Source organism: Lissotriton vulgaris, chromosome 9 (genome assembly GCF_964263255.1).
Source record: "Lissotriton vulgaris chromosome 9, aLisVul1.2, whole genome shotgun sequence".
Lineage (NCBI taxonomy): Eukaryota > Metazoa > Chordata > Amphibia > Caudata > Salamandridae > Lissotriton > Lissotriton vulgaris.
This window is the reverse complement of record NC_141697.1, coordinates 971,755,773-971,773,404: the sequence shown is the minus strand read 5'-3', so window position 1 is coordinate 971,773,404 and position 17,632 is coordinate 971,755,773. Positions and strand designations below refer to the sequence as shown.

The following is a 17,632-nucleotide window of genomic DNA, read 5'->3' as shown; positions in this document are numbered from 1 at the left end:
TACCAGACAGAGATAAGATGCCATGCAAAGATGTGACACCTAGTGGGGCCGAAACATATGTGGGGAGCAGCACAAAGCGTCGTGGGGTGGCGCAGGGTGACACAGTCGGGCTAAGCTAATCAGCCGCGCCGTCCGACCCAGAGATGGCCGCCCCACCGGGCTCGTCCGGGGTGGGGTGTCTTGGCATTGTAGGTAGGAAACAAGAGGGCCCCAAATAGTTATGTGAAATTGTTGAGTAATTTTGCAGCAAGAAAAGAAACATTATGTGGCACATTTTGTGATGGTATTACTTCATTTTTTTTGTCATGTTTACACTTGTTAAATCTGTCGGGCATTGGCTGCACCTAATTAGTACCAGTTTTACACAAAAACATAGCAATAAGCTACAGAAAGGTGACCATTCAACCTTTGCAAAGGACCTTCCACTGCGTGGCTGCACATGCTACTGCGTTTTTACTAACTTTTGAACTATTTTAGTTAGAAACAAAAAATCTTTGCACAAATCTGCAGATTATGCAGCAGATGATGGATCATGTGGCAAATATGCGAACAAAGCCGTTGCCGCACAATTGCATAATTCCAGTGGCCCTGCCCAAGGGTAGGGCATTTGTCCATTTCGATTTTGTTGATGAGCATACCTTTGCTAGATTTTCTTACAGGGTCCCATTGGCCCTCTTCACAACTCCTGACGCTTCTGAGTGATATCCATAATTGAATTTCTGCTGACCCTTCAACGCTATGCAAAGAATTCTCAGGATCTCATTCTTAAAATGAGTTACCCTATCTTATTCAAAAGACGCTGACCAACCGACTCTAGAGATCACCTCCCTCAGTAAGAGCTTGGCTACTGTGCGAACAAGACATCTCCTGGTTGGGTAGGTTTCGACCCACCTACTGAATAAACAGACAGCCACCAAAATGTACTTCAGTTTATTGCATGGTGACATTTTGACATGTTGCTGTTGTTTTAAGAGTTTGCAAAGACCTGGACATGATACAAAATAGGAGTTTAAACAAAATCATATGTATTCATTTGTAACATTACTTTTCTCCCTTTGTTTACTTTAATTATTGGTCAGATATCGTTAATGCCACTGGAGAACACATTTAAGAGTGTTTCCTGTTTATATTTGCGGTTTCAAGTATGCATAGGTAAAGGCTAAAAAAAATACCGGCTTTATTGTGATTTTGCTTATTTTTGTCGGGACACTATAATACCGGTGGTGCCGGTAAAAAAAACGGTCAGGTGGCAACCCTACCTGCAAAGCTGCCAAACAACTGAGATCTCAATTGTTGTGGTCATAGTGGGCGACTGCCTGAATGTCACGGTTGCATAGAATAAATAACCGTAGACCGTGAATTAATGAGGACTTATTCTCCAGTAAGAAAAAAAATTGTCACGTCGCCACCTACAACACCGCCCCCTGGCATAGAGATGGCTCTATTATAGGACCTACTCCCCGCTAAATCCGTGTGACTGGCTCAACAGCACTGCCGCTGGCATCATTAGAACGCCTCCTCCCTTCACCTTGACCGCCCTCGTGTTTTTTAAGCACGTCAGGTTCTTAAATGTTCTGTTGCCTAATCTGGAAAGGCGCTAGGGCCTAGCAGTGTCCGCTGGATAGAAAGTTTAGAAGGGAACGGTTTATAAACCGAGCTCGAGGGACTAGGTTGGAGGCCGCGGGACGAAAGAAGAGGCTGAACATTGCTGCCATAATGAAAGAACAGGCATTCACTCACTGGTTTTTACCTGGGTAAAGCTCAAGGGGTAGAAACCATGTAGGGGCAGGACGTGTGCGACAAGGGGCGCGGCTGACGTAGGGAGGCAGCGAGTGAGCAGGGACTTTAGAGCACTGTCCCAGCCGATTGGAAGGTTGTCACATTAGGCGGTGCTTGCAGGGCAATGCGGGCAGTCAATTGGCTAACCACTGTTAATGGGCGAGACTTGCTAGACTAGACTCTTTTGCCGTCGGGGCTATAGGTGTGTCTATCAAAATGTGGGCGGGATTTCGGTCCAGGAAGGGCAAACCAATAGCGCAGGTGGGGGAGAGTAGAGGGAGTCGGAGATTGAAAGAGAGTGTGGATCGAGAGGGCTAGAGGAGAGGCCCGAGTCTGGAAACCAGTGCATCGGAACGCGGGGAATTAATTGACGCGGCAGCTTGAGTGGTTTATCAGCGCAGGGTCCTCTGGGACCTTAGTCCCCTACTAAGGGCCCAGTTGGCTCTTTCCGCGCCGGGCAGCAGAGGGCTGCAGTGTTGGGCGCGCGCCGGGCTCGCGCCGCTGGCAGGTTGCTGGTCGCGCGCTGCAGCCGTTGGACGGCTGCGGAGGGAGAACGCGCGCGCCGCGGAGGTGGCAATAGGTTGGTGCCCAGGCCCTGTGGAAGGAGGCGGGCAGCGACTGGAGTTGTTCGTGGATCTCCGACGTCGGTGGTAGAAAGGCCGCACCTGCTGGACCAGACGGGTGAGTGTCTGACGGAATATGTGCTAGGGCAGTGCGCGCGTTCACCAACTGGGCCCGGGCATCCGTTCCTCCAGTTCTATTTCACCGGGATTCTCTCTGTTTGTATCTTGGTATCGCATATCGCTTCAAGGTGTCATTTGGAGGTAATGTTTAACCTGGAATGGTGAAGGTTGTTTTGCAGCGAAAAGATGGGTGGGGGTTACACTTGATGCAGTGAAACAGTGTAGAGACTTTCGTTGGTAATGCCTTGAGTGCGGATGAATGAGTGCTTTAGCTGGCGGTGAATGCGGTTTAATTGCCGTGTATCTGGTGGTATTGCCGCTGAGGAGGCGGTACTACACCGGAAAGTGGGTGGTATTTATCTCGGTGTTGCCATGCAAAGGTGTGTGTGTACTGGTGGTGTGGTAGGGATGTTAGATCTGGTAGATTACTGTCCTCGAGCTGCTGCCTGGAAAGGGGCGTTTTGCCTCAATGCGTTGCCCAGTTGTGTTATCTGGGGTGGCTTGGTTCTGCTTCAGAAGGGCAGTTTGGTGGTGCATTTTGTTAGTGTTTATTGTCCTTGCGTAGCTCATGAATTGTCTTGTTGGTTTGATGCTGTCCCTGGAAAGTGTGTGTTGAGGAAAAATATTGGTGTCTTGGTGTTGCTGTGCCTGGAGGTATATTTTAGTCTCTTTTCCATTGTTGATGGTGTGACTCCCTACTCTATCATACATGCGTCGCCTGGTTATTTGTGATCCTGGCCTTTATTTCGGATATGATCTCGTGCTGTGCCGGCAAGGAATCCTCCCACACCGACCCTGACTAATTTTTGGGTGTTTTGCTTTCGTGCACCTTGCAATGATCGGATTTGAATCCAGGTGTCTCTTGCGCTGCTGTTAACATCTCTTTCCGGGCACATCATGGGAAAAGCCTTGATTACTGGATTTTTCTGAACGGTAGACTTGCTGCTAGGCCGCAGTTAGCGAGGCTTGTGAACTGTCTGTATAGGCGATGAATGAACAGAGGCCGCGGGGAGCCAGCTTGACTTCGAGCTCAGAAGCGTCTTTGTGAAGCACTGGTGTGGAGTAAGTGGGGGAGGCCCAAGAAGTAAGCGAAAGCTGGGGGGACCTGCGGAATCACCTGGAGTATACTAGAGCGACGACGGGCGCTCTTAAATGGAGCCAAGGAACTTCCGAGGACACGGACAGAACACGGGTCCTTTGTGAATTGGAAGAACAGGGGCTCCTGCAGGACCGCGGGGCAAGGGCAGAAAAAGAACATCGGCGGGAGCAGGAAGAGGGCACATTCAGCCGGGTTTGGTTTCACGGTAGAACAGAAGCTCCTGCATGGTTTGAGGACATGCAAGAACTGTCATCTACAGGATCTGGTGAGGCTCGAAGGAATTATAACAGGATAGTCTGCAGGAGGCTCTTTTAGCTCATGTGATCGGAGAACAGGCCCTGGGATAAACGTGCACTCAAGAGTGTGGGAGCTGGTTAGAAGAGTAGCTCAGACAGGATCTGCTAGAACCTGAAGCCAGGATATAAAAGCTTATTAGGGATACAGGAGCAGTAGGAGTTCCCATACGACGTGGGAGCAGAGAATGGAAGTGTTCCGGAGGGAGGTGGCAACCGGACTTCGATTTTTTTTTTAGGAGCCCCTGCGGGATATTTGGCATGGCAGAACAGACTGTTGAATGACAGGGTAGTATGACAGAACAGGGGGACCTCCTGGGGATCTGCAAGCAGGCGGGAAAGGGGGACCATTAGTGAAGGTGTGTGCGCGGAGAGCGCAAAGCATGGAAATGGAGCGCCTCATAGGCATAGAATGCAGTGCAGGAACTCCCGCAAGCCTTGGAATTCAAGGCGTGTCGTGATTTGCAGACGATGGAACCGACAGTACAGCGTAGAGGCCAACAGGCTGTGTAAAGGGTACAGGCTGGAGGCCTAGGTTCGGGGTGGTTGTACATTTACAGGCCAGGGGTGGACAGGTGGCTTGGAAGGAAGAATGAAGGTACACAGCCAAGCACCATGTTCGGGGGGAGGGGGGGCGGTGCCGAGAACGCACAACCGGAGCCCTCACTTGGCCAGGCGGAATGCAGGGGTCTCGGACTGCGCAAGGTCCTATTTTTAACATGTTATTCCTGCTCTGGAGCGTGGGGGTTGGTTGTCTGAGTGGGATTGCTTTACAGCCGCTCATAGTGAAACCGAGAGTTCGGTTTCGAACCTGTTTAAACATTGCAGTATTTTGTTAAAAATGGCCGTTGGGTGTCTGTGTGCCACCTGCAAAGACACCGAGCTCGGACTTCGTGCAAAGATTGGTTAGTGCAGATATTTTAAAGGGAATACACCCTGCTGCTACATATGTCACGACAGTCGCAATTCTGTTTTTTTTTTTTTTGAGAGCTACTGTCGTTTGTTCTCTTCGCTGCCAAAACCATTACACGGACGCTCTTTTTCCTGTGTGGATTCGTATACCAGAGAGCGAAGTTTACAGCTTTTAGAAGCTCATATTGATGCTTACATTGAGTATTGGAGACTTCCGAATTCAAACAGGATACATATGCAGGGAGTTGACAGAATTCTTACAATTAGCTTTTGCCAGTAGTGGCAAAAAATTGCTCAAGTAAATAATTAAAACCTTAAATAAACCACCTTGAATATTTGTGTCCATTTTATGTAGATAGAGATATTGTGCCCAGTGGAGTCTGGTTTGGTGGAGATAGTGGTTTTGTATGAGTAATGAATTGTTTGTTGGTGTTATGTCGTAGATTATTTGTGTATCGCGTGTTCCCCGTTGCAACTTCAAAACGCTGCAATGGGAGCTGGAGAAAGGAAGAACGTATAGAATGGTGAAAGAAAGATGTCATGGACCGCATGCTGCTCTAACGGTGCTTCAAAGCGCTGGTGAGGGAGCGGTAAGCGTCGATGAAGAGAATGGGGGAGAGAAGTAAGGTGGTGTGTGTTAGTTCATGTTTAGCTTTGGATGGCCCTAAAGGTACTCTTGGGCAGCTTCCGTGTACCAACGAGCACTAGTTAAAAGGCTATTTGATGTGTCATATGTGTTTATGGTGATACACGAAGACTTCTTCATAGCACTAAGGGGTAAACGGAGAAGACATACAGGAGACTGTGCTTTGGAATGTAGAATGGTGGCTGGCTGGCTTGGAGTGGGAAGTGATGGCAGGTAGGGTGTTGGTGTGAGGTGGACTCTGGGTTAAACATAACCACTTTTACCAATCCAGTAGGTATATGAGATTAGACTTTAAACAAATATTTTTTTTTAAGCATTAACAAGTTCTGGTGTATTGAAAAAGTTATTTTGGTTCTGCTTCAGAGTGGGTGTTTTTGTCATTGGACTAATGTTAATCGCACATTTCGTTTGATATATGTCAAGTAATAACGACTTAGCTTTCTGTTCGAGTTATTTGCTCGTGGTTATTTTCTTTTGGTGAGCCGTTTGATTTGATATTTGATATTTATTAGTATTTATAAAGCGCTACTTTCGCTCCGGAGGGAGCATCTTGGCGCTGAGCACACAGAGAGTCAACTATGGGGAGCAAGAATCAGATAGCTGCAAGGACCGATGAGTCGGACTGAGAAAAAATCCATGTCTTCAGAAGTTTCCTGAAAAGGCTTTCTGAGGGGGCATGCCTAAGGTTGGGGGGAAGACGATTCCATGCCTTAGCAGCCAGGAATGAAAAGGTCTTTACGCCTTTAGTTTTTAGTTTTATTCTGGGTTCAGTGATTAGATTAGCACCTGATGACCTCAAGCAGCGAGTTGGAATATAACGCTGATCTTAATGGTCTTTTTACTACTGCGTCGACAGGCTGTGGAACGGTGATATCTGAAGAGTTTGGCGCTAAACTTCCATGATCAGAAGCATCATGCACTTTTCAGTGCTTAGTAACACAGTGAGCATTATTAGTGCTGTTAGGATACTCTTTGATCATTGTCTACCTGTATATTTCTTGACTTTGCCCACATGGTAAGCTGGTTCGAAACTTGTGTTTCTATTTTTTTCTTATGGGTATTAAATAGAACATAATAGACACCAAAGTTTAGTCTATGTTGTACATTGTTCGCACTGGTTAAAACCATACAGTATACTTGACTGTATACGCTCAAACCATATCATACTGATGAGTTAACTTGTTTTTACCATTTTTTGTTTTTGACACGTTTCCTTGGAGGAGACTGTCTCCTCAGAGATATTATATCCCTTTAAACGTATGATTTCTAACTGCATTTTCTATTCTTCATTTTTGTTGAGCTAAAAATTACCTTTATAAATGTCTCCGCTGTAGCCGGTCTATAATTTGTTTGTAATAAATTCCCGATAATTGGACTGAGCTCTGCTAAGAGCTGGGAAAATCTGCTGCCACGGTTCAGTGATCCAGATTAATTCATAGTCTTGGATTACTACAGACCAGTTTGAAAACTTTAGAGGTATCAGAGTATGTTTTGGTCTAGTTTCTATGCCATGGTTTTTCCTACCTTTGTGTTCAATGAAACCTGTTTCAGTAACTTTAGTCTCTGGCACGAACATTCGCATTCTGTTATTGCCATTTGTACAAGTCTGTGATATCATAGTGTCCTCCTGGAATATAGTGGTATACTCACCAAAGAGCTTTGAGAATCTAAAGTACTCTTTGTTGGTAAAATTGAATAGATTCACTCTGTCAGGGTCGTATTTCACATGCAGTCATTGTCTCCTAACACCCATTCTCTGAACAGAGGCATCCATTAGAACTCTTTAGAGTTGGTCAAATTCATCTCTACTGAAACATCTTAAATTAAAGTAATCTAAACCTGAATCTGAGGGAACCTGCGTCCACCTGCTCAAACATGCTCTCTTTATTTGTTGTTTAGTCAGTCTGTTTGTCTGTGAGGCCAGTGCAATGATATTTATAATGGTTTGGAAACTTCTGTCCACAAAAGCCCAACCACTGATTTATTAAATGTTTCGCCAATTGACATTCTTCTTGTAGTTACAAAAAATGACTAAATCGATTTTACCAACTTTAAAACTCAGGATGCGCAGTTAATCAGCAGTTCATTGGGAGCGGGGACTTAAGGCAATGCAGTGGGGGGCAGAAACAGGACTCCTGGCGTTTTGGGGGGTACTTTCTCTATTGCAACAACGATACAACTTTCTTACCAGTGGCATTAAACTTTTCAAAGGCTTTTGACACAATGGACCACCACACATTTTTACAGCATCTGTCTACAATGGTAAAAACTGATTGCTACAAGATGCTTATAGTGTCTCCTGATTATCTGACTCCAGCAGATCAAATTTGGAACTTTTACCTTTAGGCTAGATTGTGGAGTACCACAGTTTGTTTCTGGCTTCAGCCTTTTTTCTGTCTCTGCAGTTACTCCCTTCTCAATCTTTTCCAAGGGATACAGGTGCCAATCCAATCCCCATCCAGTTTATATTAAATTTTCTTCTGATCGTACGCAAATGGATAACTGGAACATTGACTAGTAGACTTTTAGCTATGTATGACTTGTAATTATCGGCAAGCTAACAGCTAAAAAACCAAATATGATTTTTAGTAAAAAAAATCAGCCTCCGTGAGCAGCCACTCCACTGTCAAATCTTTGATGTAGATTTCCAGTTCCAAAGATAAGGTTAAAAAGCTTGGCATAGTGATTGACACTCAGGTAGCCTTGTTACCTGTGTTAATATGGTAGTAAAAAACTGCAACTTTAAGCTCTGCAAAATATATATCTTAATAAAAAAAGAAGTTAGTGGTCAGAGTGGCAATGCTGGATCATTGAAGTGTCCTTTATCCTAGGTTACGAAACAACCTGTTGGGTGTGGACCAGACAGCTCAAAATGCAGCTATCAGTTATGACGGGCACAGAGAAAAGACATTGTGTATCAGCAGTTGTAAGTTTCTGCATGTGATAGATCGTATTTTTTTTTTTAAAGATGGCATGTCTCACCTTTTTAAGATCATAACAATTTGGCAGTTTTTCTGATGTACCCAAATTCTACCCCAGTACTTCTGGTGAGCGAAACTTTTCAGTTCAGTGCCTAGTATCTACAGCATGCTTCTGTTGAGGGAGAATGGAAGCCCTCTGGGGTGTGGTCACGAGTCACAACGCACAAACCACCCTGCTGTGGTCAGGAGCCGTGGTCACAGGTCACCGACGCACACTTCACTGAGGAACAAGGAGCAATGATATGAGATGACAAAGATCACATTTAGAGTGGCATTTTATTTGTTAAGTCTCAAGTACATCAGAAAATGCATTTATTAATTGATCAGCCTGAGCAATGAAATGTTTGAAAGTCTAACTTTTAATCTGTCAGGATAAAAACAAAACGCAAGTTCACATTCATTATGTGCAAGAGCCTAGAAAACAGGCTGGAATGAGGACCTGTAAACCGGTATAATCGAAATCAGTAGGCGATTCAAAAAGGCTCAGAATACATTCAAAGAAAACATAGCGCCTACAAAGGTGCTTTCTGAAGAAATTACCCAAGCAAGTTTAACATTCTAAAGAAATCCAAGGTGCAAAAAGGACTGGGATCTTTTAAAAGGCACAATAGAAATTAGTTAGGGAAAGCAGAACACTTTATAAAGTCTAGTGCCTTGAAGCACTTTAACTTTGGAGACTATCCCAGCAGGGCCTAATAGTTTATGGGAACCTAAAAATGCAAGGAATTGGGTGTGAATGGAAAATACAGAGCAAGGACAGAGCTATAAAAAGACAAAAGTATTATCTGGCTTAGGAAGTCTACCACCTGAGAGAGAGGATTTGAAGTCCCAAGTCAGACAATCGGCTAGCCGGAGAGCTTGCATGAAAGGGTCACATCAGCAGAGCTCTGGCTTTAGATTTGACGGGCTGAATCTAATATACCTGAAAAATGCAGAACTAACACTGTTCTGACGCCTTTTCTGACGCAGGTGGCTTTGACCGCATTGTCCTAGGACAGTGGGAGTGGTCAGGTGTCCCAATGGTTGGTTGGCCCTGCTTGACCCCAGAACATAGACAAAGACTTCTTGTCCTGTACATTTCTAAAAATATATGTGCGAGCGGAACTTACGTGTTTCAGTGGAAAGTCCCTGAAATGTGTCAATCTGCCTCTGCACCAGCTGAGTCTCGTGTACGTGTGAGAGTGGGGTGTCTTGAAATGGCGCTTGTGAAAGGCTACTGTACTTTTCCAAAGTTGCTCAAGTTACCTCGCTGTGTCCTGCACACTAGAAAGGCACGTTTTAAAAATGATTTAGGCCCAGTGGATTTTGCTAACATAAGGTGTGACCTTTGGCCTTTTCGCTTGGGCCCATAAACCTGAAATTAAGGGAATCTGTGGGATCCCATTTGCTGATTATACATAGCAAAAATTGTGGGATTTCAAGCATATTTTCAGATTTACTCTAGCAGGGCCAGGTAGGGCCTTCAAGCTACCAGGGTTGATAAAAAGGCCCCTCTATCACTTCCCATGAACATCAGACTAGCCCACGTGCACAGCCATTCTCCAGGAAACAGCTGAGCATTTACTAGTCTGGTTTGCTTCACAGTTTTAAGAACCACATCAAGAAACCCATTTGAATAGTGTGTCTGAGTGCTGGATGTCAGGCGATAAACTGGCAATTGTTGCCAAACCCACATACGTGTGTCCACTTATCATGGCGTAATCGGAGTCTGTTTTCCACATAATACTCTGCCAGTGACATCATTATGGATTGGAGTGAAAAGACACCCCTTAGGAAAAAAAGAATGCCAAATGTGACGTGGGAAATGATTATGAATAATATGAGGGCACTGGGTCAAGAAAAACGCATCTCAGTTATGATTGTTGTGGAAACTGTGAACGTTAACCCCTTGCATGCTTGTAACGGAACCGTTCCGTCACAAGCCTCGGGTGAGCTGTGCTTGTGACTGAACGGTTCCGTCACGGCCCGCTCGCCGCGCCTGCGCTGACGAAATAATGGGCGGGCGGGTTCGTGACGGAACCGTTCCGTCACAAGCACAGCTCACCCGCGAGTCGTGACGGAGCGGTTCCGTCGCAAGCACGGAACCGCCGCGCGGCCGCCCCGCCCCCTTAGCGCTGCGGCGAAATAGCCGCGGCAGCGAAGGGGTTAAAGTTGTGATTAGATACCTGTAAGCAGTGTTCCGGGGATAATGTGTTATAGCTTCAGTAAGGAAGGCCAAAGCTTGAGTTCAGTGTGAAGTTACATCACAAACGTTTCTAAACCATGCCATAGAAAGGAAGGATTCCTCTGTACCTAGAGTGGATTACGTACCTGGAGACTTATGCCATTGTCAGCTGATTGTCTTGGTGAGCTAAATGCTCGCTGCAGAAGTATTCAGTGAGCCGTCGGTCAGAAGTTCGAATCTGGGCAAGTCCGAATCTGGGCAAGTCCGATTCAGCCCATCAGCTCGTTAATGTGCATATGATTTAAATTAGTTATTAGCAATACCATTTATTGACAGTAGTTAGAAATGCCAGAAGTGCAGTGTGACGCTCTATATTTAAAAAGTCAACTAGACAGCACAATCTTGGATGTGTTTTCATCCAGTTTTAGTGAGGGCATTGTGATGTTTTCGCATTGTGTTCTAAAGATTATACATTTAAGGTAGTCTCCGCTCCTTTTCTAAATATTTATTGAGCGAAAGCAAGAGGGATTACCATGTATATCTAATATGAAAAATATGATTCCATTTTGAAGCCATCAATTTCAGAAATTTGCCTTAGGTCTCCTGTAACCTTAACAATGAACCCAAACGTTGAGTGCAGTTATTTTCCAAGCCCATTATGCTCTTCATTTCATCGTGCAGTTTCCCCTTTCCTTTCTGAACTATTTACAAGTGTGCTACTAAAGAACCAAATCAATATCATAATCTAATATTCATTATTTCCCAGTCGTTTCCTCCATAAGAGGGACACTTATGGGTTTTCAAAATATCTTCCAAAGCTTTGTTCAAGATCATACTTGCTCCCAGAAAGTTCTAATTATTGGTCCTGCCCACATTTTATAGGTGGAGTCCACAAGCACGTGCTATCGTGGGCGCTGATCACAAAAATCGGAGATTTAAGTTGAACTCTTTGGGTGTAGTAAAATCTGTTGGATGAAAAATATTGCATGCAAACTTTTTCAGTTTAGCCATTTCTTAGTCGCTGCATGGAGATTGATTTAATGCATTGTAAAGAAAAAGTATATCAGAGTTAAATGCAGTTTGTATTGGCGTGTTGTAATGAACTGCTGGGCAATAGGCTAGAAAATTATTAATAAAACGTTAAAAATGCACTGTGAATGACCTATTAAGAGTTATATTGACGTCACTAAAACTGAAATACAAGTACTTAATTATGCAAATGTTACAGACGGATGACCAGGCATAGCAGATGCCTGAAAATGCCAGAAGGCATGAGGTGCGTTGGTATTCACAGAATGACAAGGACATAAGCTGTTGTGGCATGCATCATCACGTATGTTTTTTTTCTTCTTTCTCTTTTCACTTTGGACATGAACGTAAATAATTACTTTAGATAAATCTTGTGTTTTGAATTAGTGAATCATCCACACTGGAAATTGAGCTACTAGTCTCAAAGTAATGAATATATTAATTTGTCACTCATCTAATATTACCCGCCTTGATGCAAGAATTGACCAAGCAAATGGGTCTCAACTTTTGACCCAAGCAGCCTGTCGCCCATCAAACACTGAGACCTTGCACCCTTTTACCCATTTTACTGAGACTGTACCATATTATGGCTTTTACCTGAGGGCCAAGGAGAACGGCGTACAGACAGTTGAATTAATTCCCATGCTGCATGGAGGGGCCCCCAGAATCCCGAGCAAGGACATATGATAATGACAATGACCCTAGGCGCAGGCTGACTGTGTGGGCGCCGGGGTGGGGGGGTGGAAAGATCAATTAAATTCCACTTGAAGCTCCACCACTTTTGTCTTTTATCTTTCTCTTTTTAATGTGTTTTACTGCATTGCTTTTAATTAATTGTACGGTTAATAATAAATAAATACAAATACAAAATCTTGACTATTCGATTGCCTCAGCTCTAATATTATAGGGTAACCAGATCAACCAATAGTCTTACAGTTCCCCCAGTGACAAGTACCAACTCTGAGTTCTCTTTGGATCACCAAATTCCTACAGCAAATTATAATGTTCTGTCAGTATTTAATCCAACACTTGCTGTATTTACTTTATTTATCCAAAAGGTATCTATCTATCTCACCAATGCTTTTTACTTATGCTGTACACCATAAGCAAAGCAAGACTTCAAAATGCGTGCATTAGCTCGTACACCCGACAACACTACTGGTTCACTTGTTATTCTGTAGACAAGTACATGCTTATTGATGTTTGCACACCTGCAGGTGCCCTTTTGTTTACCGATTTAACTTGGTGAAGACCACTTGAAGCAATAGGTAGAAACCGATAAATATAAAGTAATTTTTACCGATTTAAGCATATTGTGGAGTGGCCCTGCACCAAATAGTAGTTTCTATGCCCTAACACAACCGTTACAGATGGTGGTCCAAGGGAAGGTTTAATGACTTAATACAATCACATTCCCCACTCAAACAGTAGATACACCAATGAGTGACTTTAGGTCTATAAGAAATGACTTTTAAACAATGCCTGGAGCTCCAAAATGAACCTAAAGGACCAAAGTGAATCAAGTGCCACAGGATACCTCCACATTAAAAAAAGTACCCATCAGTTATCGATCGGTTCCGCCCTTGTCACCATTTGGGGCTCCTCACACCGAGGAGAGCAATCCTGCAACCACTTGATGTTGAAAAAGATGTTTCCCTAATGTGTTTTATGGTGTAAGGCAGATAACCGTGATAACGGAAAAGCAGTGCGTAAAAGAAACAAATAATGGTGTGAAAAAGTAGTGAGGGAATATAAAATTGGAGAACTGGGAGAGAAAAACTTTATTAGGTATCTCCTATGTTTCCAAAGCTAAAAATGCGTGCTGAGATATAACAAATAACTACTATTACTGATCTTAAACGGTCGACATGTTTCTGCAGAGTATGGACTCGCCTAGGTGTCCTGCTGCTTTTTTCAGGACCACATCTCGCTACTGCTTGTGCCCCCGGACTGGAGGTATGTTAAAATATGTTATACAATTAAAAAAAAAAAATATTTTCGTGCTTTACGTCTCTTGTAAGTGAACCTGTGTTCCCTTGACAGGTACTGGTCCACCTTACTAGAAGAAAAATGGAGACAACAGGCACAGACAACAAGCAAAACAAAAAAGGTTCAGGCCAGAAACATATTTTAGTTCGAGCACATATTGGGTATGTTAACTACATATCCCTACTGATGTTATATTATCTACATCTCTGGTTCCTATTTAGGCCATCCCCGGCTTACCTTCTAGGTAGGAGGCACACGCTACCCCTCACCTGTCTGCGGCTCAGGTAGATGGAGCTCCGCGCTACAAGTGATAAAAACAAACAAGTACACATAAACACTCAGTCACACCGCACACCGTGTTGGTCACATATGATTGACAACATAATGTTAGTGGTTCACTGAATATTGAAGAATATGAGATGTATTGGTCTCTTTCAATGCAACGTACATGAAGACAGGGTTTGTGGATGCATAGAAAATTTCTCATAGATAAACCTCTTTAGGATTGACAATACAGAAATGGTATCCCTATCATTATGGTGTCTTATAAACCATGTTTCACATGCGCATTTATGGCTTGTACTTTGACGCCAGTAGAAGAGACCTCCTAGCGCCTAGTTCCAAGGGGACATGTTTAATATGCACTCTAGCTTACTATTTCAGAAAACAAGTGACATCTAAGGTCGCCTCTTACACTGACGCTATCCCGTATTTGAGTCCGTGTCCCTAGTCAGACACCGCATCGTTATCGCATTTTGACGAGATAAATGCAAAAGGAGAAGCCCCTCGTGGCAAGCGACATGGTACGCACAACAGAGAAACCTATTCGTAATCGAAATTGCTATGTAATAGCATATTTAATGCTCGGCGCCTCATTTCACACACACACACGCTCACCTCTCCGTCGGTACTCCAGGCGTCCTCTGGGCCTTCTCGTGGAGGTACTGCGGCAGAGGGGGGCGCCATCTTTGTATTCTAATTTGATGACTTAAATCCGCTCATCGTGGCACGGGGCACGTGACCCCAAAGCCTAGTGGGAAATGTAGTTTTCTGCTATTATACAACTATGAAACTTGATGGCATACTCTTACTATGCTCGTTCTCCGGTGTTATTAGTCATGCTATTCATTACTATGTAATGTCATAGTTTCATGGGGACATTGTAAAACACATATATGTTAAGAAAGCCTGGCTATCTTCAGTCATCATTCGTCATGCTTTCCACCATCCCGATAATCTAAACACAGCCTCCTGGGAGTTGCCTTACACCATTAAACACATTAGGGAAACATCTTTTTCAACATCAAGTGGTTGCAGGATTGCTCTCCTCGGTGTGAGGCGTCCCAAATGATGACCAGGGCGGAACCGATCGATAACTGATGGGTACTTTTTATAAATGTGGAGGTATCCTGTGGCACTTGATTCACTTTAGTACTTAATGTTCATTTTGGAGCTCCGAGCATTGTTTAACAGTCATTTCTTATAGTTTGTATGCCCTCCCAAAAATGTACAAAATAAACAAAACAAGTGGTGTGGGAGCAACCGAGGTGCGCTGGGGATTAAATAGTGGTCGTGAGAGAAGGGGGGGGTCGCGCAGAGAGGGGGTCGTTAAATAAAAAAAAAAAATATATATATATATAATACCATTTTATGTTTCCGCTTCTCGCATTGCGAGAAAGCAGTGGGGCGACACTCCTCCGCCCACATGGAGGAGCCGCCCTATTGTGCTTAATGAAAAAAATATTCCCCTAAATATGAACACTTGAAGAATACAAGTCAACCAGTTAAAAGCATGGTAAAAAGACTGTTCCAGGGGATTGGACAACATAAGACAGCAAGTCATTTAAAAAGATGCAAGCAAATGAGCGTCAGTACAGCCAAGCACAGGAAAGACTGCAGTGAGCTCTAAGCCCTCTGCGTTTTTAGGTCTCGCCTGTCGATGCGCATGCGCATCGAGCAAGCGAGACTATGGGGGCTTATCCACTCTTTATCCAACTTGCAAGGAATCGTGGCGATTCCTTGCAGTGCCCGTGACTTTTAAGCTCAATGCGCATGCGCATTGAGTTTAAAAGCGCGTGCACATCAGTTCCCTCAGCCGCACTAGGCCCTCGCTCCGCCCCCTCCCCTGCCCGCCGTGTCGCATTTCTCCTCCCCCTCCCCTTATCTGCCTTCCCTCCGTCTGTTCCCTCTCCCCGCTCCGCCCCCTCCCCTGCCCGCCGTGTCGCATTTCTCCTCCCCCCTCCCCTTATCAGCCTTCGCTCCATCTGTTCCCTCTCCCCGCTCCGCGCCCTCCCCTGCCCTAAGCTACCATGTTTGCCACCTGCCTAACATCAACATTTACGATCTTGTTGCAGTCAGTCACTCTTTCCGAATCACAGACCTGAATCAGTGCCTCTTTCCTCCCTGCCACATTAAGTATACATGTGCCCTGTATTGCTCTCTCTGCCGTGACTTCTCTACAACGCCTCCCCAACCTCTGCTGCAACTCTGCCTCCTGTTCCAAATTGGCACACTTTTCTATCCGACGTATGTCTTCGGTATTTCTAAATCCCTAGCTCTCCTGTACCTCACTTACCCTCCGTTTACTCAATCGGTTAGCGATAACATCCTACGCATTAACTTTCCGGATCCAGGCGGAATGTTCCTGCATGTATGCCTTACCTGAAAACTTCCAAATGAAGATCACAAACATCCGGGCGTCTCTACTTTAAGTCCATTTCTATTAAACTTCAATTTCCAAAACAAGAGAAGATTATCGGAAAACTGGTGTTAAACAGATTGACAGGATGATAGGCGGAGCTTGGAGAGTCTTTGCGGCTGTATTTTCCAGTTTACCCTGCCATTGGTTAGAAAACACACAACCCGCCCCAAAAAAGGTGGGCCAGCCAACCTTTCTGCAGCGGAAGAGGTCTCTCTCTAGCTGCCCCGGAACTGACCCTTGATTATCAGGAAAGAACGACCCAGCCGCACAGGGCCGGCGCACGCTGAGGTCTGCGCTGCCACGCACCACTTCCTGACGAATGGCCCTGTGGACTCTGGCATGCGGGAGGGCATTGGGCGTTCTTGTATAGAGGTCGATTAACTCACCGCAGCGAGGCCTCCTGTAGTGCACTGGGAGCTGCTGGCTTCCCGGTGCTTCTCTCGTTCCCTCGCTGACATGGTAGCTGGGGCAATAATTCTGTAAGCTCCCAAAGCGTGAGTGATAGAGTGTCTGACTTGGGACTAAGAGCAGTGTTTAATTTATTTTAAAAACAAAGTGTCTATGCCCGAAGCTCTGCTCAGAAGCCCACGGTTGTACGAGTAAATCTCGTCTCGCCTGATATCGAGGCGGATGGTCTTAAATACAGGTCATGACTCATTAATCCACTGCCAGACACCTTACATTCCAACCCTCCCGGTTCAGATCGAAGACTACTGATTTCAAAGCTACCCCCCAAAAACCGATTTGAACCATCACTCACCCTCACTCCCTCACCCTCACTCATCCTCACCCTCACTCACCCTCACTCACCCTCACTCACCCTCACTCACCCTCAACTCCTCACTCACCCTCAACCCCTCACTCACCCTCAACCCCTCACTCACCCTCAACCCCTCACCCTCACCCTCAACCCCTCACTCACCCTCACTCTCACTCCTCACCCTCTCTCACCCTCACCCCCTCACCCTCTCTCACCCTCAACCCCTCACCCTCACTCACCCTCAACCCCCTCACCCTCAACCCCTCACCCTCACTCACCCTCAACCCCCTCACCCTCACTCACCCTCAACCCCTCACCCTCACTCACCCTCAACCCCTCACCCCCTCACCCTCACTCACCCTCTCACCCTCACTCGCCCTCACCCACCCTCACCCACCCTCAACCCCTCACCCTCACCATCACTCACCCTCACTCACCCTCACTCACCCTCACTCACCCTCACCCTCACTCACCCTCACTTACCCTCACCCTCACTCACCCTCAACCCCTCACTCACCCTCACTCTCGCTCATCCTCACTCACCCTCAACCCCTCACCCTCACCCTAACTCACCCTCAACCCCTCACCCTAACTCA

General features: G+C 45.3%; 1 protein-coding gene across 2 annotated transcripts in view; it reads left to right on the top strand.

Moving 5' to 3' along the window:
- The first annotated feature begins 2,035 nt into the window (after positions 1-2,035).
- The window catches only part of DAG1 (dystroglycan 1), a 150,684-nt gene continuing 135,087 nt past the window's right edge, over positions 2,036-17,632 (top strand). Inside the window, exon 1 of one of the 2 annotated variants that reach the window (XM_086938818.1) lies at positions 2,036-2,460. The gene's annotated coding sequence lies outside the window, so the exon portion shown is untranslated. Of the gene's footprint in view, positions 2,461-3,719; positions 3,827-17,632 lie in introns of those variants that run through there. The other variant, XM_086938819.1, reaches the window with a different exon arrangement.